At 41.7% G+C, this 24,099-nt stretch overlaps 1 long non-coding RNA gene across 1 annotated transcript; it reads right to left on the bottom strand.

The window, feature by feature from the left end:
- Window positions 1–10,101: 10,101 nt before the first annotated feature.
- Window positions 10,102–20,873, bottom strand: LOC119033777. Its single transcript, XR_005079368.1, has 2 exons — window positions 20,178–20,873; window positions 10,102–10,368 (listed from the first exon to the last, which is right to left on the bottom strand). It is a non-coding gene; the product is annotated as an uncharacterized LOC119033777 (long non-coding RNA).
- Between the last annotated feature and the right edge of the window lie 3,226 nt (window positions 20,874–24,099).

Genomic DNA, 24,099 nt, shown 5'->3' with positions numbered 1-24,099 from the left:
CCAGCCGCTCATACAGAGTCACTGTTCCAACCGCCAGACAGATGTACAGCTCGAACAGTGCAAGTCACTTAAAAACCGCTGAAACCATCCCTCCGATCTTTTTATAGATTCCTTTTTACAACAATGTCCCGGCACTCTTGAGGTTCTTTAGACAGTTAAAGAGAAACACCTGGTTCGCTGCATCTTCCCCCAACCCAGCGATCGGGAAACATCGTATTTTGGTCTAAAATTCTTGATTTTACAAACATGGCAGGAAATGTCCCAAGGTCTCGTCACAACACCCGGTTGTGTCAGCACCACCGTGGCCGGAAACTGTCTGATGTCTCCTTAAATATCTCCATCAGTGTAACACCTACAAATGTTAAAATGCAGTCTGCGGTCACTGTAACCTGTAAGGGTCATCCTAACCCTCCACCATCCCCTCCACCTCTCGATATGAATCTCCGGTCAAACACAGACTGTAAATAATAAATTATAGTCAATAAAGCTGATCAGGAATCAAATACTCGTCTCTTTCTGAAGGAGGAGTTATCTTGTTGGTAATTATGGCTGCTAGAATGCAGTTTCTGCAGTAAATGACCTGCCATTACTTTAATTTCATGCTTAGAAATTACTGTTCATTAATGAGATGATGATCTGTGCAGCTCCCATGTGGATTTTAAAGATCTCTAATTTCAATTGATTACTCAACAGAATTCACTTGTAGGCAGATGACTCAACACTTGTGTATTTTTGCAAACTCCAACATCAAAACGTCTTCAGATCAACACTTTAGTCTATTTTTAGGTCTAAAAGTAAAATAATAATAATAATATAAAAAAAAAAAACAACTTTTGCAGTCAGAACTCTTAACAACAAGCCTGAGGAAATATGTGAAGCTTATTAAGCATTTTATTTAAGAAACAACACAAACCCAATACAAGACTTTTTGTTTTTTCTTTTCTTTTTTTTTAAACGCACCACTAAGCCATTCAACTGGATTTTGCGCTCATTAAAAGCTACAGTAAAACACAATCTTTTATCAGAAGTAATTTTTTTGTGCATGTCACATAATAAGCAGCAGCATTAAGTGTATCAGCCTTGTCAGTGTAATCCAAGCTGACTTCTGCTGTATGCGTGCCACTCCCTGAACTTTGTGAGGTGACAGTGCGAACACCTTTCAGGACCACGGACAGCGTTCATCCGTCGCAGGGGCTGCGACATGAACACAGATCACATGACAGCGAGCCGCCTGCACCTGACCCCGGCTCGGTCCTCTGAGGAGAGCGGCAGCTGCGACCACTCTGAGTTTGTCAAAGGCAGCTGAGCAGCACATCCAGTAGCTCGAGCGTTTGTTATGACTTTTATATGTGACATTTGCTCTCCCTTGTTTTGTGCAAGCTGTGACATGCTGGGTCGCTGTGGAATGATAGCTCAGCCATGACCATTTCTGTGCTCTCTCCAGGCCACGGCACTGCCTCAGGTGCTGCTGTGGCTCTGTACACACATTTCATGAAAAATACGTTTTGAAGGAGTCAAGTCAATATTGTCAAGATGTGATGGTCAGACTAGCATAGCATAGTAGTATACAGTAGCATCCCTTATTGTATTGTTGCATCTGAGAGCCTTCTCTTAAGGACAACCTCAGTTTCATTCAACATAAAAACACTGGAATCTCCTGGAAGGTTTCGTGCTGATGAAATCTTATTACCTGTGCTTATTTACATCTCAACAAAATGGTATTAACTGACAGGAATTGCTTAAATCATAAAGACTGAACTATAACTTATAGAGACAGTGCCATGATAAATGCCATGAGAAGATAAATCCAGTTTATAATCCCAGAAGTTAAAAACCAATCCACGACCTCTGCACCTGTTGGCAGCCAGCTGCAGATGATCAGGTTTTAAATCCTCCTGCTGGTCCACCATGGAAGCAGCAATTGCAAATTGTCCACGTTATTCTCTTGAATTAAAATGAACAAAGCGCATTTCTGTGCCTTTATTCTGCAGTGCTAAAGAGACAACTAAATGTTACTACATAATACCCATCATGCTCACGGGCCTTTGACATGGTGAAGATCCCACCACGAATGCTTCATGGTTGCACTGGGGACAACACACAACACTGTGGGGCTGAATTCATGTCATAGAGCCAAATATTGAAGCAGGTTTACAGAAGTTTGTCGCTTCCTTTTATCTGAATTTTAAGATCAGCGACATTAAACTTCCTCCAGAATTCCTGTCTTAGAATTTGAGTCTGAGCTGGAAGTTTGCATTTAAACAAGACTGTACCTTTGACCTTCTCACAAAGAACAAATGCAGCTGCTTATATAATCAGCCAAACTGGACTGATACTCATCCAGGCCTTGGCTTAGTGAGACGATCATTGTGTCTGTGGAAAAAACACAAAACTGATATTTTGGACAGGAAGTTGGGACATCTCCAAAACATGTTATTATAAGCAAAAACATGATGTTGTCTTCAGTCTGACAAACAAGACCAAAAGCACTGTGGAAAGAGAAACATTTATGTATCCTATAACATGTAAAGTTGCAACATACGACCTCAGTTAATCCCTGTCCTTTGAGCTGTCTCGAGTGTGAACGACTGCAGTGTTTATGGATGATACACATGCAATTTATTGACATGGAAAAACGTAGAATCTAATGAAATCCATATATAACAGCCACACTTAAATGTCACCACTTCTGGTCAGGTCACTCAAGACATGATGTGAAAGTAATTCAGCTGCTGATACAATATGTGACCATCAGAGGACATTTATACAGTATGTAGAGTGCATGTCTGAATATGCTGCCAACATCTGCTGCTTGTCCTCCAACAAATCTCTGGAAACGGCCTTCTCCAGAAGAATACCACTCATACCTGATGAATGCTCTGCTCTGAAGATATGACTCCTCTTATTAATGCAAAGATGTCCTAGCAGATGTCATGAAATGCATGATGGTCTACATGCGTTGTCCAGACTGACTGTGATAAATATATATATTTTTTGCGCAGAAAATAAATCTGATTCTGTTTGGAAATATGAGTCATAATGATGGGTTGTCATACTTGCCTGTCAGTATGCTGGTGTGTTTGTCAGTTTGTCAGCTGGCTGAGTCATTTGACCTTGGACAAATTCAAACATATTAATGTGAGGCACAAGAAGGTGAGTGGGCTACATTACATTAGCGCTTTCTCTTCCTCGATAAGTCTTTATTAAAAATGATTACCTGAATAGCTGGTGAGAGACAAAGAAGAAGAATCGAGGGAATGAAAGGATTGTGGAGGAGGTAGAGTGTGTGTGTGTGTGTGTGTGTGTGTGTGTGTGTGTGTGTGTGTGTGTGTGTGTGTGTGTGTCTGTGTGTGTCTGTGTGTGTCTGTGTATCTTTCAAGGTGGCAATTTTCCTGTCAGCAGCCAGCAGAATGATTTGATTTCTTGGTAACAATGAGGGATTCATGTATACAGATTGAGTCAGTGTTCTTGAGCGTCCGAAGGTTACAGCTGGAGTGTTTGGACAGATTTACTGAGAAAAGGTGGTGGTAGCGGGGGGAGAACTGGGGATAGTAGTCGGGAGAGGAAGTGAATAAGTGTAAGAGTGAGAGCGCGTATCGGGGAGACAGAGAGGCGACTCTTAGCCCGTCTTCATTATCATTTCGCTCAGCAGCCGCTGCAGCTCTTCACCCAGGCAGGCTGGTGAATAGGTGAGCGACACAGAGATGCAGAGGAACCTGGAGGAAGGAGGGGGCAGCGACTGTAAGTGCATCAGAGGCTGGGTTGTCACGACGACGTACAGTTCTGACCTTACAGGTTTTGAATAGCATGCCAAGACAGATGTCGCTGCTATGCATCATGTTCATTGCTCCAGTGATGAGACCAAATAACGCCTCTTTACGACCCAGAAGGCGGCTCGCTGTGATGGTGGGAAGCCAGTCGGGCTTATTTATTTTGCCTGATTATTATACTTCAGGAGATTCATACATTCTGGGAATAATCACACTGTTTTGTCCGAGCCAGTGATGAATCAGGACATGCATAATTTAACAAACTACACAAGTTGACCTCTGCTTTTTTTTTTTTTACACATCTGAATATCAGCAAATGTGTTCTCTGCTGCTGCTGCTGCTGACACACAACTTATTTGCAATTACACATCTGGCTGCCGCACATGTCAGCTGATTGTTCTTTCTTCTGTTCATTAAATATTCGCTTCATCAGGCACAAGTCACTAGTAATTGGTAAGGCCTTTTTTTTTGAAAAGTAGAACACCCTAATTTCTTCAAAGCAATAAGAGAAACAACAACATGCCAGTGTTGCTCCTCGGGGAGCTCAACCCATACTGACTCTACAGTTCTGCAGTGATTCAAGGATGCTGTGTGCCTCCTCTCACTTGCCACTAATGTTTTCTTCAGTCCCAGAAAAAAATAATCTAATCAAAAGGGGAGACTTGAGCGTGTACAAGACTTTTGAGGCTTCACACAACCAAAAACACTAGTGTTGATGTTGGGCTGTTTGCTTGTCTATTTCTTTGTTGAGCGATAACTCGAAGGTGAACTGGTTGATGTACCTCGTGCTCTTCATCCTGTGTTTGAAATGCACATTTTCAAATTGAGAAACAAGACGCTGAACATGTGTGTCATCAGTCAGCTACATGGTCGAGAGCTAAACCATTTGCATGCTAATCATATCGAGAAATACAACCACGTGATTTGCAATCTAAAAGCAGCAGTCTCATTGTGTTTGATGCAGAATAAACTGTAACCCATTAAAGTTCTATGAAAGAAGCGGAAGCGCCTCATTGTTCGGGGCTCAGGACAGACGACACTTTTATTGTGAACGTTGAGCAACAATGAATCATTTTTCATTTCTAGTTATCGTATATTGTTCTCGACTTGAAAAGGCCTTTAGCGCCCAATACACAGGATGATGCAGGGTCCCATTATTAGCCCACCAGAACAACATTTTACACACTACAGTCGAGGGTTATAAATGTCTGGTCAACGTAAAGCTGGCAAATGATGAAGTATGGCCATTCAGTGATGTAGAATTACAGCAGCTTGAAAAGGTCTTCCTGTCTGTGCTACAGGTCATTTCAGATCCTCTTTTGTAGAATGCATAGGTCACTTTTTATTAAAAATTTGAATATCAATGGTCTCCATTCTTAGCAACTGTTATCCCTTAAGCCTCTCAGACTGGCAAACGCTTGCTTGTTTTATTATTATTTTTTTTCCTCCCTTTTGTGGCTGTGGATGGTAATTAGGTGTTAACACCTCACACTGTGATGCATTAGGGGAACGTATAAGCCAACCGCTGCATCTCACCTCTTATCAACTGACATTACAAACATTAGAAAAAAAATGAATAAAAAAACAAGTTTCTGGCTTGTGTTCCGATTGCTTGATTTAGCTTTCTGTATAATTATTTCATTTTCTCCAACAATGATTTAAATGTTGAGGTAATTACAGCATTTAAAGGTCAATTTTCTCTCAAACATGTGCCAGTGTGTCTGCATTAAAGTAGCTTCCACCTGAACACTGTAATTACTAAGTATTAACAAGTTAGCAACAATAAAACAAGCTATTGGATCAGCAGAGAGTGAACCTGCTGCTCATGATTGCTTATTGTGGTTTAACTTCATCAGCTCGCAGCAGCGACAGCTCACCGTGTGACTACAGCAACCACAGGAATGTCGGCTGGCCCACTAAAAATACCAACTGGTTTCAGACTTAAACGTGATGAAGCACCATCTTAACAAGTGGTTTCTTGCTTTGCAGCCTTCGCGCCTCGCTGTCATGCTGCTGCCATCCTCTCCGCCTCCTGACATAAAAGTCAGCTCACATTTAAATTATCCGACCGTCATGTGATACATTGTTGTCATGGCGCATATAAAATGTAGAAAACTTAGCATATGTCAGTGTTTTATTCCAAGCAGAGCATGGTAGTGTGATTGCATGCTGAGTTATTATCTGTCCAGATGACACCATCTGTACAATTTTTTTTTTCTTTTGTTGAGTGTCCCACAACCTTTAAGGCCAAAATAACATTCAATAATAGAGGAAGAAGAGGCTAATGTTAGGAAACAGTTTGATGATTTTGTGTCTCTAGTTGCTCGTGTATATCCCTGGAACAACCAATATTAGATTCCATGTTTAGCTCTGTTTTGGTCTCTACATCCTCATGACTCTGGACAGTTCTAGATGTTTTTATTATTCTCTTCATTAGCTAGTTGCTAATTTGGTCTGCCAGTTGGTGCCAGGCAGGTAGGCTCATGTACAGTGGGTTTATCAGAGTTTGCAGATGACAGCTGCCTCCTGTTTTGTGGATATGCGGATGATGAGGAGTAAAAACCGAACCACACAAGGAAATGAGGGAATGAAGAGGCTAAACAATCCTCTCTCTTCAGAGCGCTGATAAAAAAAGAGATTTTTCACAGTGAAACCGAGGGAGGACTGACTTGAATAAACACACACACACACACACACACACTGATAGGAACTCTACCAGGCTACGAGAGAGTGATTTGTCATCACAGAACATTAGACCTCACCCATCATTTCCATGTAACCAGCAGGTCATAGAGAGGACAGGAACAGCTCCAAAAGCTTCCTGTTTTTCACATCCGTTAGTGAGGATACACACCGGACACGGAGGCTGACTAATGATCTTTGGGAACCAGAAAATCTCTGATCTTAAAGAGAAAGCAAATCGCAGTGCGTATCACAACAAATCTATGCGTATCTTTGTTAATGAGTGTGCACCGTTGTGCCTCAAGCAGGGAGGATAAAGAGCTGTGTGTGTGTGTGTGTGTGTGTGTGTGTGTGTGTGTGTGTGTGTGTGTGTGTGTTCTGCTAATTAACAAGTGGTACACCGAGGTGACCTGCACATTCATACGAAGCAGTGCCCACGCTCTTTACAGCACACATGCCCACACATGTAGCCACACTCCCACACACACCGGGAGATTTTCCTGGCTTTGATGTTTACTGGATAGCCACTGTTCTCTTCCTCTGGCTGTCAGCACTCAGCCTCATCCCTGTGCTTCTGTTTGAAGTTTAAACACTCATTTGGGATTCAGTCTTCTTTTTTTTTTTCCCCTCACAAGCCTTCAACATGTTTTTTCTTTTTTCCCAGCTGTCTTACTGGGGCACATAAACAATCATTATATGCTACTGTTTAATAGCATGTGTAGGACTGACTCCTCCCTTCCTGCTGCCATGTGTTTGTGTGTGTCTTCATGGGAACCACAGAGCTTTCCCTCATCGGGAAAAAAAGACCTTGTAGGTAGAGAGTGAAAACAGCTTTATGCTTGTTGTAAGGTGGTGACATCTAGCGCCTGTAGTTATTATTACAGCAGTAAAGGAGGAAGTGAGGGGGGACTGTTGAACAGTTGGAAGTCCAGACAGTTGGGGGAGGATGGTCGGGTAAAAACACAGCGCAGGACTTTCATTCAGGAGAACGCTGTTTGAGTCCAGTGGGGAACCAGAAGGCAACAGTTGGTTCTTTTAGAGGGTGAAGCACATCACGACACAACTTAAGTAGGTTTGTTAGACGTCAAAGAAGTAACAAGATTTTACCCAAACCCAGATATTTTTCCTAAATCTAAGTAAAAAAAACAAAACAACAGCTGCAACATTATCCTTCATATCAACTGTTAAAACTATGTCATCTCACAGATGGAGGTTGTTATTTTGTCTGACAACATTACAGAAATCCTACAGGGATAAATCTCTCTGATCAAGATTAAAACCCTTTCTGTAATTATAATAGTCTCGTTCAAGAAGTCTCGCTCTGTCAAAATGTCAAAATCAGCTAAATATTCAGCCATCTTTGGAAATATTCTTGCTGGCAGTTTCTCTGGGTGAACTCTGAGCTACTCTCTTGAGCTCTGACGCACATTTCCACCATCATTTTTTATGATTATGTTGCAGCTCTTGCAGCTTTGCCAGCGGAGGCACTTTACGGGCCCATCTCCATGACTTTTGGTCCACATGGAGCCCAGGTTCAGAAATACTGGACTTCCATTTTAAGGATTAAAAGACGAAGAAGTAATTTCCTATCCCTGCTGGCTTCGGGAAGTTATGCAAAATGACGGTGACACGATCGAAGTAAATGACAAGCAGACACACTTCGGTCACTCTGTGCTATCCCAGAAAGTGGGAGGAATCCGACCCACATAAACCAACCAGATGGGAACCTCTGCTGTAGGTAGTATTTCCTGCAGCAGCCATCAGGAAGGCTATTTAAGTGACCCCTGTAAGTTCCATCTCTCATCCAGACTGACTCATTCGAAGCGAGCAGGTGCGTGTGTTTACCTGTAGACGTCTCTCGTCCATTTGTGTCACAGCGTGTGATCCTGAGTGGAGGAGCTGATTCCTTCAGCAGGAGAAAGTGAAGCCTGCAGAGAAACAGCTGGATGAGAGAATCACTTTCACATATTCTTTTCACTCCGTGTTCGTTAATAGCCCCCGAACTTCTTACTTCTCATTAACAAGACACACTTTTCTTTCATGTGATAGGATTAATTTAACAGGCAGAGACTTACAAAGGCTTAATGTGATGTCACTCATCCTTATACACCCTCCATCAGCATCTGCCTCTTACTCACATGAACTGTATGTGATATAACTGAGTCAAGGAAGGAAGGAAGGAAGGAAGGAAGGAAGGAAGGGATCAATAACATGTTATCTACATGCCTCTGAGCACATTTGCTACAGTAAAACCAGACCTGTTGGTTAGTAAATAACTTTAAAAGCTAATTAGGGCAAAACTGTGAGACATCAGACATCAGATGGTGAACCGTGTGCACTATTAATAATTACTGGTTCTCTTCCAAAACACTGACCTCTACACTCCTTGAAATGAAAATGCGGCATTGAGACAGGAAACGGTTACCGGACAAACAAAGTAATTTTGGTGGTGAGGATGATCTGTGTTCTACACTGTCAATTATTCCACAGGTGACTCTATGAGTCACCATTAACTGGAAAAGCAGAACCTCTCATCCAGGCCAGCAGGTGCTGGTGGCTTTGTAGCTATTTTCTCAGCCACAGCACCTTCCAGACTTTAAGAGCCCAGGGACTGATTACAGAGGAAGTGTGTGCTGTTCCGGGCTTCTTCTCTCATCATGATGGATGCTGAGATGGTTTTGCCAGGCTACGGTTGGATGTACAACCTGACATGTATGTGTCTGGAAGCACCATGGCAAATAATTACACCTCAAGGGAGGCAACATCTTAAATGGTGGACTCGTGTTGCAATGTTAGAATTATAGTTTTGATTAAGGCCGTGGTTGGATTAACCTGCTACAAAAGGAAGCAGAAAACAAATTGAGTTAGAGTATTATTTGTTATTAGGCAGATTATGTGCAGATAAACAGGTGTGATGAAATTAACCTCACTCTTCACAAAGCTCTCTCAGCTCCCTGCAGAGTGTTCGGGTCTCGTTGCCAGCCGTTTTGTCATTCTTTGTGCGAGCAGCGGTTGTTTACTGTTGGAAGCACATTCTGGTTATGGTACAGGCACATGTGAGATTTTTTCTTCTCGCAGGGTCTGAACTCGAGACTGGCAGCCTGCCTGCCATTGTTGTACCTTGACTACAAAGTAGTTCATTTGCACCAACTTGTTTTAACACAGCATGCGGGAGGATCCGATGTGGTAGCGGTAGGCCAAAGATGGGACTCATCTGGGAGATTTACGTTGAGAGAGATCACATTTGCACATTTGACAGGAGCACAAATTACAATACAACAGACACAGATTAAGCACACTTCAGGGCACAGACAATCCCTTAACACCCCTATCTGACCACAGCAGCATCCGTCTGTAGTCAGACTAAACACAAACACCGGATCAAAGCCAAATAAACTACACATATCAAAAGTGTCTCCTTAAATCCAAAAACACCGAGTGGGAGAGAATGAGGAATATTTTATTAATTATCAAATGCCTTAGAAGTTGTCATGGTGAACTGTATTTATGGTATTTATGGTTTCAATCAAAAATAGCTGAACTTCCATGCAAAATCCTCCATGCAAGAATGGAACATACAGGAGGTGATGAAAACATAATAAGTGTTTCATTTTATCGAGATTTAAATTAAGACTCGGCAGACGATAGGTTGGATATTTTTGTTATATTTGATATTTTCTGGATGCCGGTTAGACAGCTACCAACAAGCTTACAATGTGTCGGCTGATAGGAACACAACATTCAGCGTCTGGACGATCTGCTCTCTCACAATGCTTTGCTGTCTCTGTTATGCTAGTTAAAGCTCGGGACAGACGAGCTACAACAAGCTTCTCCTCGGTGACGACTCCAGCGACTTTTTTGAAATGTGCAGAGAGTTTCGATGAGAAGAGCTCGGAGCAGCTGCGGCAAAAGTGCTCTGAAAAAAGGAAAAAAAGAAAAATTATGAGGAGCTTTTTCTACAGACTGCCGTGTTCTCCGTCCTCTCATGGCCTCATACAGCCAAGGATCCCTTTTCTACTTAATGTGGTGGGCAAGGCTACCTACATAAAGTAAATGGGTTTGCAGAACACTGTCCTTTTTATCCTCCTAGTACACCTGATTTTTTTTCACAGAGCCACCTGAGCTCCTCACGTAAATAAATAAATAAATAAATAAATAAATAAAAAATCAGTGCAGATAAACAATCAAATCATGACGAGAGCCATGAAAAGCCTATGGAACTGAATCAGCTACAAAGAAATTCAAGGAAAAGCTCATTGTTCCAAAATTATGCAAAGACAATATAGAACATGTGCACATGTGCTTCTACCTGGTGAAATCCTCTCACATTTTGTGCCAAAAAGCGAAGGGGACAGGAAATAGCGTGGGAAGGGCTACGAGCATAAATTAAAAATAACCCAGCTGCTAAGTGTGCTGGGGATTATACATTGTTTTATGAAGCATTTTACTGCACTCTCTCACAGGAAACGAGAGATTTAAACAAACAATATTGCTTGATCGAGAGGCGAGTTCTGTCCCCCATCTCGTTCAATCATACTTTAATTTTTGCAAAGCGAGAATGCGTCACTCCCTGTTACCTATGATGTAGAAATGAATGGGTAGCAATAATGTACAACACAGATACAGAGAAAGATCAGGTTGATGACAGAAGGAAGACACAAAATAGACAATATTAATTGGTGTAATACAAAACTAGGACTAAAGATTCATTACAGTTCTGATTTTGAATACTAATTCATTTTATTGCAGGTGCATTAGACACGACCGGGTCTGATGTTTGTACAGTGGACCCTGAAAAAGCTCAGATTAGCTCATTTAAATGCCTTTTTCCCTCCTGCTGCGGTCTAATTAGATTCTAAGTAATACCTGGTGGGACAAAAAAACAAACAAAAAAACAGTCCAGTGTGTGTGAATGCAACAATAATGTCAACTGAAACCGTTTCTTAACCTTCACAGACAAATCTGCATCCACAACCCCTCTCTCAGTGTTGAAATCATGTTCAGGCTCACAGTGTCGTAGCTCAGAGGCACCGCGAGCAAAAGGAACAGAAAGTCTTTGAATGGAGCCTTTCGGTGGGTCAGATATGTGGTACAGGACCAGACGGATGTGAGAGCCGTTCTTCATGTCAGTCAAGTGTCAGACAAAACTTGAGATGATCACTAGTGTCAGTCAGAAGGATAAAAGCTGTAATTTACATGACGTTAGAAAATATAAAAATCCCATGGCTGTAGTTTAATGGCTGCCTGTCTGTCTCTGTGGCTGCGTTTGGTTGTGTGAATGACACACTTAGGAAGGACAGTGTGTTTTATGACCCTACCAAAAAAATCTGGTCTCACTTCTTTATTTTCCCCAGATATAAAACAGCACTGTGATCAAACCAGGAACTCAATAAGGGGCCACAGTGAAGTTGCTTTGTACACGGGGCAACCATGGCATTATTAATGTCAAAGTACAACATTGAGATTCATGCAAAACTTCTCATATTGGGAGAGGGAGGAGATGGTGGTGGAGTTACAGGAGAGAAACACTGACGGCAGTTCGAGACTCCATTTCAACATTTGTAAGTAGATCATCACTGGGTATTTTTTCAGGAGACCTCTGAGAAATGTCCAGCCATCATTGTGGCAACCAACACAGGTGTTATCATCCAAAACCTCACCCTAACAAAGAGCTTTTGTGCCTAAACCTCACCAGATTTTAAGCACAGCATCATCCTAACATGTAATAGAAAACTGAACACATACAAAAACAAATCCACTTATCTGGGGTTTGCAGAAATGTACTTAGCTAACATCTATTCTGGTGATTGGGTTGGTAAATCTTGCGAAAAAACAAAAAAAAAATGTTGACTGAATTACACCTACGATGACAAAATGCCTATAAGAAAAGCCATAGAAATAAGACCTGTGATTAGTCAGACAATTAACAACGGCAGGTCCTTGTAACAGCAGATCAGCTAATGAAGATATGATGCCACAACTGTAAAACTACGAGCCCCACAGACTATCAAGCATCGCAGAAATAAGCTCTATTAAGACAGAGATTCCTGCAGCCACTTTTCCTCCAATCGATTCACAGTCATTATGCAGAGTAATGGTGTTTGGGAGAGCGCGTGTGGATGCAGACACACATTTAAAAAATGTGTTTGTGCATGTGCAAGTGCCCCCATGTGCATGTTTTATATTGCTTGTAATGGTAGAGATATTTTTAATGCCTCCTCTCCCCGGGCCAGCTGGATGTTTCAGAGTCAGCAGGATGGAAGGAGGCGGAAATATTAGCATGTGTGGAGGGAGGACTGTGCAGACCTTTACTGTGTGCCGTCTGTACAATCCTTATCTTCTCGTTGCAGGGTCTGCTCCGTGGAACCGAGCCCTCCCAACTATGCTAATGCTAATGCCACCGAGCCGGGTGGGGACGCTAATGCTCTCATCCCAGACAGGCAGTTCTTAATGTATATTATTACCGCCTGTGTGTTCAGGGACGGAGACTCAGCGTTGACTTAATTGATGACATGGCAGTTCAGCTGGGCTTTTTCTTTTTTCAACTGGTAACTGTTGGTAGGGATACGTGTAAATGAGCCACTATGGATGCACAAGAACACACACACAGCTTGCTCATACACACATCCTGTACAGTGTAGCACACAGCTGGTGCTGTAAGGCTTCTGTATCTCTTCGATCTTCCCTTGAATTCAAAATTGCTTTTGCACCAAGAAAATGAGGAACATGATGGAAATAAACATTAGCTCAAAAAGATTATTAAATGCTGATATTCTTTCTTTCTTTATTTTTTTAGTCCCTCTGTCACCTTAATTGTGTCAGCTGGTGTGTACACATGCAATCTCTCTGTGATAATTACAGTTTGATGGGTGTCTTGTTTCAGCAGGCATGCTCTCCTCTCCAGCTCTGCATCGTGCCAAGTCAAAACAATATATGAGTAGGCAGGAGAACTGAAAGGCGCTCCTAAACTACCTTGGTTTAGATGGATTACATGGTTGTTTTATAAGATTTCAAAAAATCCCCTGTTTATTCTATTTCACTGTAGACACCAACACAGTGTAATATGCCGTCTATATTTATTTAAACAGTTTAATAACCTGTCAGCTGCTGTGCTGGTCAGTGAGTGAACGATTTATGACTTATTTTCATGGCAAAAAAAAATCATATCTCTGAGTTTTTGAGCTCACATTTGTTAAGATCTGTGTTAGTGTTGACTTCCCCTCTGCCAAGATAATCCATCCACCTGACAAGTGTGGCACATCGGCTGGTTAAACAGCATGATTAGAGCACAGGTGTGCTTCGGAGTGGTGTGGGGGGGAAACAGAGCCACTTTAAAATGTGCACTTTTATCAAACAACACAATAGCACAGGAGTTACAGGTGTTTAGGGAGCATGCACAGACTGCAGGAATGTCCAGAAATGATGAATTGGAAGGTTATTTCCCAGAATTTGTCAATACATCTGACCGGCCTCACAGACAATGTTTAACCACATCATCCCAGCACCTTTAGAGCCAGCTTCTTCACCTGGAAGATCATCTGGGACCGGCCACCCAGACACACAAAGAATTATCAGAAACTGTCTGACAGAAGCTCATCTGTGTCTTCATGCTCATCACACACTTGACCTGACTGCAGCCTGTTATATATGGTCGCCTTCGCCGGCCTCTGGCACTTTGGAGAAGTGCCCGGTACTGAGTAAACCAGATGATAGAATTTTTATGACCCTGTCTGTTACAAAAAAAAAAAAAAAGGAGTCTAATGCATCTCTGCCTCTTCCCAAACAATTCACAAGTCTGAAAGGTCAGTTTGAAATGCTCGTCTCACAGAGAATCACTGCTGACAAGTTTTACATTCCTACTTTTGCTGCTTCGTGACAGATTTACATGAGATGCAGAAGAAATGTCGATACAAGGGCAGGTGTAAAAAGTCTTTTGATGGTGTACATCACACGTTTGGAGCAGATCAACTTTTACGCCTCCAGCATGCAGCCATGATATGAAGAATACACAACACACTCCCTCAATCCGACCTGTCAGCCCCACCTGTGCCGTATCCTCTGCCATCCACTAATGTCATTACATACTGTTCAGGGTCACGTCTAATCACGTTATATCCCGTGTACCACGCTGTCAGAGAAGAGGGGGTACATGGGATCTGGCAGACATGACACGTGTGCAGAGGCAGATTAAGGCACTGATTCAAAAAATTCCTGCTGATCAAGTGGCAATTAGAAATTCACAAGCTGTTTCACAAATTTGTCACGAAGTACTTTGCCGTGGGAGTGCGTAGCTCAGAGTAGCTTTGTGTGGCTGCTGTGTTCCAACAAACCGAATCACTCGCTCGACAGTGTGACTGCAGCTGGCTTAGCGTTTGCCTTTTTGTTTTTTTTTGATGCATGTTGTGTTTAACCCCTTCGCACCCACCTTTGTTGGTAATTTTCGCCTAATTAGCATACCGAAATGGAAAAGCTTATAACACAACAACTACTAGTCCCAGATGGATGTATGATACTTCACTGAAAGCTGAGAACCTCTAGTTTCTGACAATGTGCTTACCTAGCATGTACCATACACACAACCTAAATGACATCAGTTCAAACATGGCTCTAAAACATTTTTTTTTTCTTCGAAAAAAAATAGGTCATTTTTGAATAACAATAACTCAGATGTGCTTTAGGTAAGGCATATGGCAATATACCACATACCTTCTACATCTTGTCAACTACACCTGGATGAAATTTCAGACTTCTAGGCCTAACCTTATGGGAGTTATGGAGTTTTTAGTTTGTGGTGTCACTGGCGTCCACAAACCTCTCCAAAACGTCTCCAAATGGCCAAATTGTGCCAAATGCTTTTTCTCACTTCTGTGACACTGGAAACATTACTGAAGCATTTTGGTGACTATAAAGCCTTCCTCCATGATTCAAAACATAATGTTTTCACACATTCATTTGATGGGTGGTCGGAGGGGTTTCCACACACTTCTAGGTGGCCATATTGAGATATTGTCATGCGACAAGACACTACAGAATAGTAACCATTATACAAAAATGACATACTGAAGTGAATTTCAAACAAGGATTTTATTATCTTTCAATATACTAATACTGTATGTGCGCAGCGGGGGAGGTAGCACTGGTGGATGCAGAGGAGGATCGTTGGCACTTCTGATGACCGTCTTCAGCAGGAGAGGGGGTTGGGCGTCTGACTGCCTCACTTTCAGGCTCCCAATCCACGTCACTGTCTTCAGACTGTGACCTACAAAACACAATGCAATGCACAAATGTTACCAAATATAATGAAAAAATATATAAATGCAATTCAATAGGGTGCTATTTACATAGGAAATAAATAAACACAGATATATGATATTACATATTACACAAAAACATCAGGAAAAGTAACCGTACATAAACAGAATAATTGAATTGGGGGAATATTCCCAGTGTCTGGTCAGTGAAAAAGATCTAATTCAATTTGTTTACAAGCTTGATAAAAAAATCTAAATAAAAAGGAATTAGAGGCTCAAAGAGAATTACATCATAGAACAGAATTACAAGGATTACATAGCTTTGGGTGAGTAGTTGAGGCTAGCTAGCTAGGCTAATTAGCCCCTGGGGCCCTAAACATTTAGCGTCATTTATGAAATGCTAATGTATACTGTACTCTTCACTGTAAGCATAAGAACCCCTTCCCACTAACTTTCATTCAAATCTCACTCATGGCTAAATAAATAAATCAAACATCATCAATGATAACGTTACTCACCGATCTAAGATGTCGTCGAGGCCCTTAGCAAACATTTCCTCTCTCTCAGAGTCCTACTCACTGTCTTCAGTTTCATCAGATGATGCCATGATCCATTCCAGGTCTTCTTCTCGGACATATTTAGTGTTTTTTGTGGATTTCGCCATTGTAAACTGTGAAAACTGCCGTCCATTAAAATTTAAATGTCCGGTGCCAGTGCGTCTGCTGCGCAAAGTTAGCCCGCTAGCTGCCAGACGCAGCGATAGTCCTCGGCTTGTACAACACGGACCTGGGCACGCCCACCATCGTTGGAAAGGTAAAATAATTGGCTAGAAGCCTGAGTGATTGACATGTTGATAGCCAAAACGCTATCCCTGTACTAAGGCGGCAAAAAACAATAGACAAAGCCGATTGGCCCTTTAAACAAGGAGCGCTCCATGTACTTCACCGGCTGTGCTGGGGTGAAAACTGAACAGAGAAAGATGGGGACACTTTTATTTTGTAGCCAGCAAAGTGATGAAAACAAGCACACCCAACAACACAATACAGGAACTAGAGAAAATAAACATACGGCCGGCGAAGTCTGGATTTTATTTGACAAACAAAGTCGGTAGACGGTAAACAAATGGACTTTACAGGACGATATTCACAAGCTGGAATAATTTTATGAAAAACCATTGTGATGCTTTTGATCAGTGGATTCTTACGGACAACTGGAATATAAATAATTGAGGATCGGACACAGATTACGGCTTTATGGCCGCGTCAAAGGTAGGGAGTCGCCGTGCGTTTCTTGTATCTCACGTTTACCATGCTGGTAAATATCAATTATTTATGGTTTAGTGCTCATGATTTCTGCAAAATCAACTGGATGAATGAATTGCTGAGATTCTACCCTTTCCAACGACGTATAGTATGTCCGTAATGATGAAAGTTGAAGCGAGTGTAGAAAACAGTCAGTTATCTGAAATCGCCCGCCGGCGGGCGGGTGGGAAACAAGTTAAAGCGTGGTTTTCCAAAACCTTAATGAGGTGTGTTGTGATGAGTGTAAGTGGTGGTTGGTGCTGCAATTCAAGCATGAACGCACAAGCAAAAGGAATTTCCTGTCTCAGAAAAGCGTCTCAAGTTTAAACTGATGATCCATATTCCCATTCAAGTACGGTATGCGTCCTCTGTGGTGCAGGGTTGTCCTCAAACATCAGAAGAAGAATGACGCAAATAGTGAAAATTTAAGCAGCGAAGGCGGGAAAATTTGCCAGAATGGGTCAAACATCAAACATACTGGATCTTCCTCATCTCTGGTTGGTAAACACCCGTGCAGGTTCTGAAACAGGCTTTCTGATATAAAACCTGAATGACCCCTCGTGAAGTCTGGATTGTTTTATTCTAGAGCCATGGAAGATATTATACAACTGTATCGCAGGCTGAATAATAGTCACTATTCAACTAAAATCTGTGAAGTGTCCCTTTAAGCTTTTTCGGCAGAGGGAAAATGACTAAATCTGCATTAGTTCCCTCAATTAAAGCGTTATCAACAGTCCAAATCCTACCCTGCCTATTTTTCAGCTCATTTTTTTTTCTAAATCCATTATGCGATTGCCTATCTCTCTCTGTGGCACCTGGGGAATTGAAGCAAGGCTGGACAATATCAGACAGACGTGGATGTGTGAAGTGATATGGGCTCTGATGACAGCAGGCGAGAAGAGAAGAACTAATAGTTTGTCACTCCAGCCAGCGTGAGAGAGCCTTTTATACCCCGTCGCTGGCTAATGCAGTGCTTCTCCAAACGGGAGCCAAACCCCCCCGAGGTGGCACCGAACCGCTGCGGAGTGTGTAGACGTGGATGACCAGAGGAAAATCAGAAACTTAGCTGGATTGATTTGTGTATTGGGAAGGAAATAACAGACAATCTGCAGATGTTAATGTGCTGACCTCTATTTTATTACAATTCATACCCAATGGTAAATAAATGTTAGGAACCAAGGATGTGTTGAAACCTTTCACGTCTTTATGTTGCAGCGTTACGCATCTTTAGGTTAATTTTTTTTTGTTTATATTGTGACAATGCAGAACTTAGGGTCTGGTTAGGGTTAGGTACGCTGCCACACACAGCTGTGGATGTACCACAGTGTGTAAATACATCCCAGTGGTTTGTTGCTGAGAATAACAGCGTTGAAATCTATTTACTGGCTTTGCAGCTCCAGCACAATCCCCTCTAACCAGACCATAAGCACAGCGTTGTGACGAGGGTAATGAAATGTAAATTGACCCTGAAGAAAGGTAAAGCTGACACAAAAAGAAACAGCTGAGGTTAAACTCATTTGTGGCTCTGCAGAAATACACTTTAAAACATTCATTCTGGTGATTTGGGTTGCATGAATGTCAGCTGATATTCATGTGACGTGAACATGACACGTATTGTTGAAATGTAGATATCTACACTTGGATCCTCGCTTAGTACTTCAACTTTTTTTGGCTTTCTGCCGGGAAAAAGTTTGAGATCCAGCGGGCTAATAACAACGGGGACTGAGCCGTTTGGGTTTTTTCAGTGTCTTTTTTTTTCCCGGGCACACTTTCATAAAGACTTTCAGAAAGTAAGAATGTTACATCTCATCTCATTTTGGTTCGCACATCTGCCGGCTTCAAATTGATTTATATTTCATCCAATGCAGCTCGGCTCCAAATGTCAGGACACGTTTGAATCAGCAGCAGAGCCTGAATGTTCACAGCACTGAGAGAGAAGACGTCTCCTCCAAACCAATTATGTAAACTGCTATAATGTGGCAGACTTGACAGTGGCCATGAGCCTGTTGTTGCTCTGGCTTAAATATTACATTATATTGTATTTCAGAGAGCTTGTTAAGGCAGACATCCAAAAGGAGAGAGAAACAGGTTTATATAAATGCAAGTTTCGAGGTGAAAAAGTTTGCATGATGAATAATTAAAAACAAGTCACCTGCTTTGGAAATATAATTAGTAAATAGAGCTGCGTTTGCTGAGGCGACTGAGTCTGACTCTATTGTCTTCAAGAGCACATTTTATGCAAACACATTTCCACTGTGCTGTGGTTCCAAGGTAATCTGTGTTGAGCTTGGCAGGCAGCGTGCTTTTTATTTACCACCTTCAGAAACCACAAACTGCAGTGAGATGAGCTTTAGCAGACTAAAAGGAATTAGCTACTTTTATATCAGACGAAAATGTGTTCATCTGTTGGTACCTTTTGGCATCTTAGTAATTAAATAAAAAAAATAAATAAAAATGTCCTGAAAGCTGAAGCGCACACAGAGAAGTGATTACCAGAAGAAAACCACTTTACGCTCCAACCTCGTCCACACAGAGTCTTCTGTAATGTTTCGGACAAAACACCATCCAGGGGTTTGTGTTGTAAGGAAAGTTCAACACACCCAGGGAATATTTCTGTGATACAGTAAGGCAATCACAACCATACTAAGTGGTCACACAAGGGCAAAGTCAGTCCAGGTTTTTCCACATCTAGCCATGTTAAAACGCTTCCCTTAGCAGCATGTGACCAGCTGCAAACATGGACGAGACAGCAGAGAGAATATTTCATGAACAAACGGCAAACTAATATTGGAAAAAAAAAGAGAAACAGAAGTTAAACACATATTCCAGGCTAAAGGTGATAAAGCTGAAGCTGCCAAATGAATGGACAGCTGACAAAAAACTCCCAGACTGTGTGAATGTGTAAATTACTGGGTTTATAATATCGCTGCAACATCATGAGGGCGAAAGTGGATCAGACCATAGTCATATTTGTGTTTTCCATTAAATGAATGTGTTACTTGCTTCCTTCGCCTGAAACTTGTTTGATGAGCTACAGAATCTCTCCCGACATCCTGATGGACTACTCTCAGCTCACGCACTTTCCTTTTGACCATGAAGGCATTTCGTGCTGAACCATTTGCAAACTTGATAAAGATTAGATTCTAGCAGCGAAAACTAACAGTCATAGGTACCTGACAACAGAATAATAAAGGATCCAAACCCAGACACACTGGCAAAAAGGTTGAAAAACATCAAACAAGGATGGTCAGGAAATGGCTGGAAACTATGGTGAAAAAAGCAATCTTGTCAATCTGGCTTCCTGGGAGTAGGAGAAGGGGCTTGATGAGGAACAGGTGTGGGTAGATGAGGGGATGAGGAACAGGTGTGCATGTAGGAAGGGTCAGGTAATTGGCAAGGTGTGGAACTCTGTGGGAGAAAAAGAAAATCTGAGGCTGCAGACGGAGAGAGCCGTTGTCACCCTGACAGAAAACTCTGAGTCATTTTTGGAACAGTCAGCCAGGGGGTTTGGAAACCAGTCACAAAACAACCATGTTGTTTATGAGCACCAGAGCTACTTCCTCTGAAAACAATACAAATGCTTCAATTACACTGTCTCTATAAGTGTACCGACTCCAGTTAATGTACACAGATAATGCATAACAAATGCACAGATCTGGAAGTGAAAATGGGAGTATACATACTAATAAGACAGGGGATAATGAAAATGGAAGGAGTAAACTCAAGTTTTTAAGGCCTTACTGTAAAAATGTGCTTTAAAGAAGTGATTCAACAGATTAAAATGATTTTACCATCCTAAGCTCTTCAGGCAGGGAATTGTAAAAACTCGGGGCTAAGACAGCAAAAGAGAAAATTGGAATTTCAGAATATACTTAAAGAGCAACTGGAGATGATAAAAAAAAAAAAAAAAAAAAAAAAAAGCCCTGTTACATCATCCGGACTGTCCCTAATAAAGGAGAAAGAAGAAGCAAGGAGAGGAAAAAAAAATATGGATTTAATTATAATCAAAACATGAGGTTTTGTATCATTACCCAGTGAGTGAAGAGCATATTTACATAATGTATGCGTGTATATATATAGAAAAAAGGTACACACAGCAATAGATATGCCTACAGACTGTAGGAAAACAAGTGAGTGAGATAAAGAGTCGCAGACAAACAGAAATGGTGCCAAAAAAGAATTTGTCTGAGGACATTCACAAAGAGCTCCTCCAGCTCTGTAGAAAGCAGAGAAGCGTCTGTTTAACATAAGCTGCTGTTTTTATTCCACCACACAAACGTAACCAGATACACAAGCCACCGGTGACAGACTATACTGACACAATGTACCCAAGCAGAACAACAAATGCTCCAGACACGTGTTAAAGCACTCGTTCGCACACTGCACAGTAATGAAGCACTTCCTTCAGGAATCAAATCCAACCTATGAAGTGAGAAGAGCAGCTCATGTTCAGTCAAGCACCTGGAGCTGTGCATTAAAGTGGGCTGCAGAAGAGAGGCAAAGATTTCTTATTGTGAATCAGTGACCAGAGACAACACAGAAACAAGGCCGTGGTTTTCCCTTTTGCCTGTGGAAAACCTAAAAACAACCAGAATGCACAGTGCAGCACCGGACCAATAAACACTCCTGCTGATGTTCTGAGATTTAAGCGCTGCATGATTTGCAGTGAATACATTTATGATAAAAGTTTCTGAGGAACATTTTAGGTGCTTTGGTCACAGAATCTTAAAGTTTATCAGATCAGTGGGGCGGTTTCCCTCAATCCCTCTATAGTCTTAATAAAAGGTTTGTCCGTCCGACCGTTTATCAGACAAGAACATCTACTGGACGGAGTTACTGTCATGTTGACCTGCGATTTGTCTTTTACCAGGCATACAGATCTATATTACCAAGTCTCACGAGCAGAAGTAATCAAAGAACATGGCTGACTTATGCTCCATCACACACAGATGAAATTCTTCCGTCACAGAGACAAAGTTTCCATTACACTTCCTTCTCCCAGCCACACCTCAGTGTATTTTATTAAGCCAGAACTGCTCTTTTTGTCGATGCTATGAGTGCTTTTGAAAGCTGGAACCTAGTTGTGCTTTCCACTACAGGCATTTCCATTTCAAAAGCTTTTAATCTTCATGTTAACTATCGTTAACACAAAGCACAATTAACCCACTCACATTTTCCCGCTCAAGCAGAAGAAAACACAAAAACAAAACCCCCCAAAAAACAACTTTCCAATTTCGTTAGCACAGACAGCTTTTACTTTTCCAATGCTTAAGGAGACGGTTGGGGTCATTACTGATTCATGGGTTAAGAAGCAGTGATATATCCATCCATCGTCGCCGCGCTGCGCTCTGTGGGTGTTGATTCTGGATGCTACAATCGTAGTGTCAATCTCTCACTGCTGAGGTGGAAATGTCTGCTCAAGTGCACTGATGCAAGCGTTGTATGCTGTGTGTAGTAAAACCAGCGAGGCAGAAGCTTGTAGGACAGACCTGTACTGAAAGGTCCTGAGGGAGGTGTGGAACTTTTAGTGAGAGAGTGTGTGTGAGTGTGTGTGTCTTTTGTGTCTGTCTCCCTTTAATGATGATGGCTGTATGTGGGGTTTTTGTGTAGGTGTGTCTCTGGGAATGTGTAGTTGAATATGCTGGCTTGCTGGTGTTGCTGTGTGTGCGCGTGTGTGTGTGTGTGTGTGTGTGTGTGTAGCGTAGTGTGTTCCACCAGTGTGCTTGATCAGCAGTCCTGCTGCTATCCCATTAACTCTGCTGCCGCAGGGCATGCTGGTGCGACCCAAAGGACCCTGGGTAACAGCAGGATCCAGAGAGGTCATTTCCATTCAACCAGCTCACTCCAACTGACCCACTGCTGCACCGTGTGTGTGTGTGTGTGTGTGTGTGTGTGTGTGTGTGTGTGTGCAGAGATTGGATGGACGTTTCTGATAAACTTTTTAATGACACCGGCTAAAACTAAACTAAATGCAGTTTTACTGGAGTCTGGATAGAGGCACAGAATCAGCCCCACATACTGCACATCACTCACTGATTGATATAGGATAGATAGGAAGTATAACACACACACACACACACACACACACACACACACACACACACACACACACACACACACACACACACGGCCTCCCTCTGAAGAGTGTCTGCATAAAATGTCAATTAAAACACTCAGAGGATGAGGGAGACACTCTCCAATCTGTTCAACATACATTGAGCAGATTGGAGAGAAACATTATAAATGAAACTGTTTGTTTCCTGTTGGGACGAATACAATTTGTATTCGCAGAACGTTATTGATTTATCAAGTACATTTTCAATAATATATGCATTCATGCCTTTATGTATGATATATGTACATTTTTTTTTATTTCTTCCTTTGTTTCATTCCCCTTTCTGTAAATGTTTTATCTGGTTAACCTGCATTTAAATGTTATGTGTGATAATGTTTATTTTATTATCATACCTGCTCTGCAACAATCAGTGCACACACACAAATGCAAATAAATCACATTTAAAAAGATGAATTATGTTGAAAATCTAGCATGTATGATGACTCTGACAGAACATTTGTTATTCCCACAGCTGAGCAACACACTGAGATTGAATACGTAGGTTATCCTTGAATTTGCTGTCAAGCAACAAGGTCCAGAGTCCTGCACATGTGCACGATCTTATAACAAAGCAATGAAACAGCATCCTGATTTGTTTGATCCTGGCAGATATGACCGAACAAATCAAATCCCCTCAACATTTCAACAAACAAGAATGAAGACACAGAAATTGCTTTTTAGGTGCACTTGGATTCTTTTGGGTCTCTCTCTCTCAAAAAACAGTCTGACAGACTTTTGCCAAGTGGAAGGCTTGAGAAGATGACATTCATACGGAAAGTACAAGTTCTCACTCTCATCTTAAATACAGCAGCTTGGTCAGTGGCCTTAAGCTTCAAACAGTGATGTGCTACCTGCTCTACCTGACTCAGTTTTGCATATGAAGTGTCGTGCAGACGAGTCAGCCAGAATAGAATCACTGTGTCTGGTTAGACTTTCAAAATAGAAACAAACATGTCACATTTTATGTGATTTTATTATTT

This window comes from Acanthopagrus latus, chromosome 15, assembly GCF_904848185.1.
Source record: "Acanthopagrus latus isolate v.2019 chromosome 15, fAcaLat1.1, whole genome shotgun sequence".
In the NCBI taxonomy this organism is placed as follows: Eukaryota; Metazoa; Chordata; class Actinopteri; order Spariformes; family Sparidae; genus Acanthopagrus; species Acanthopagrus latus.
The sequence above is the reverse complement of the archived record's forward strand: the minus strand, read 5'-3'. Positions and strand labels throughout refer to the sequence as shown.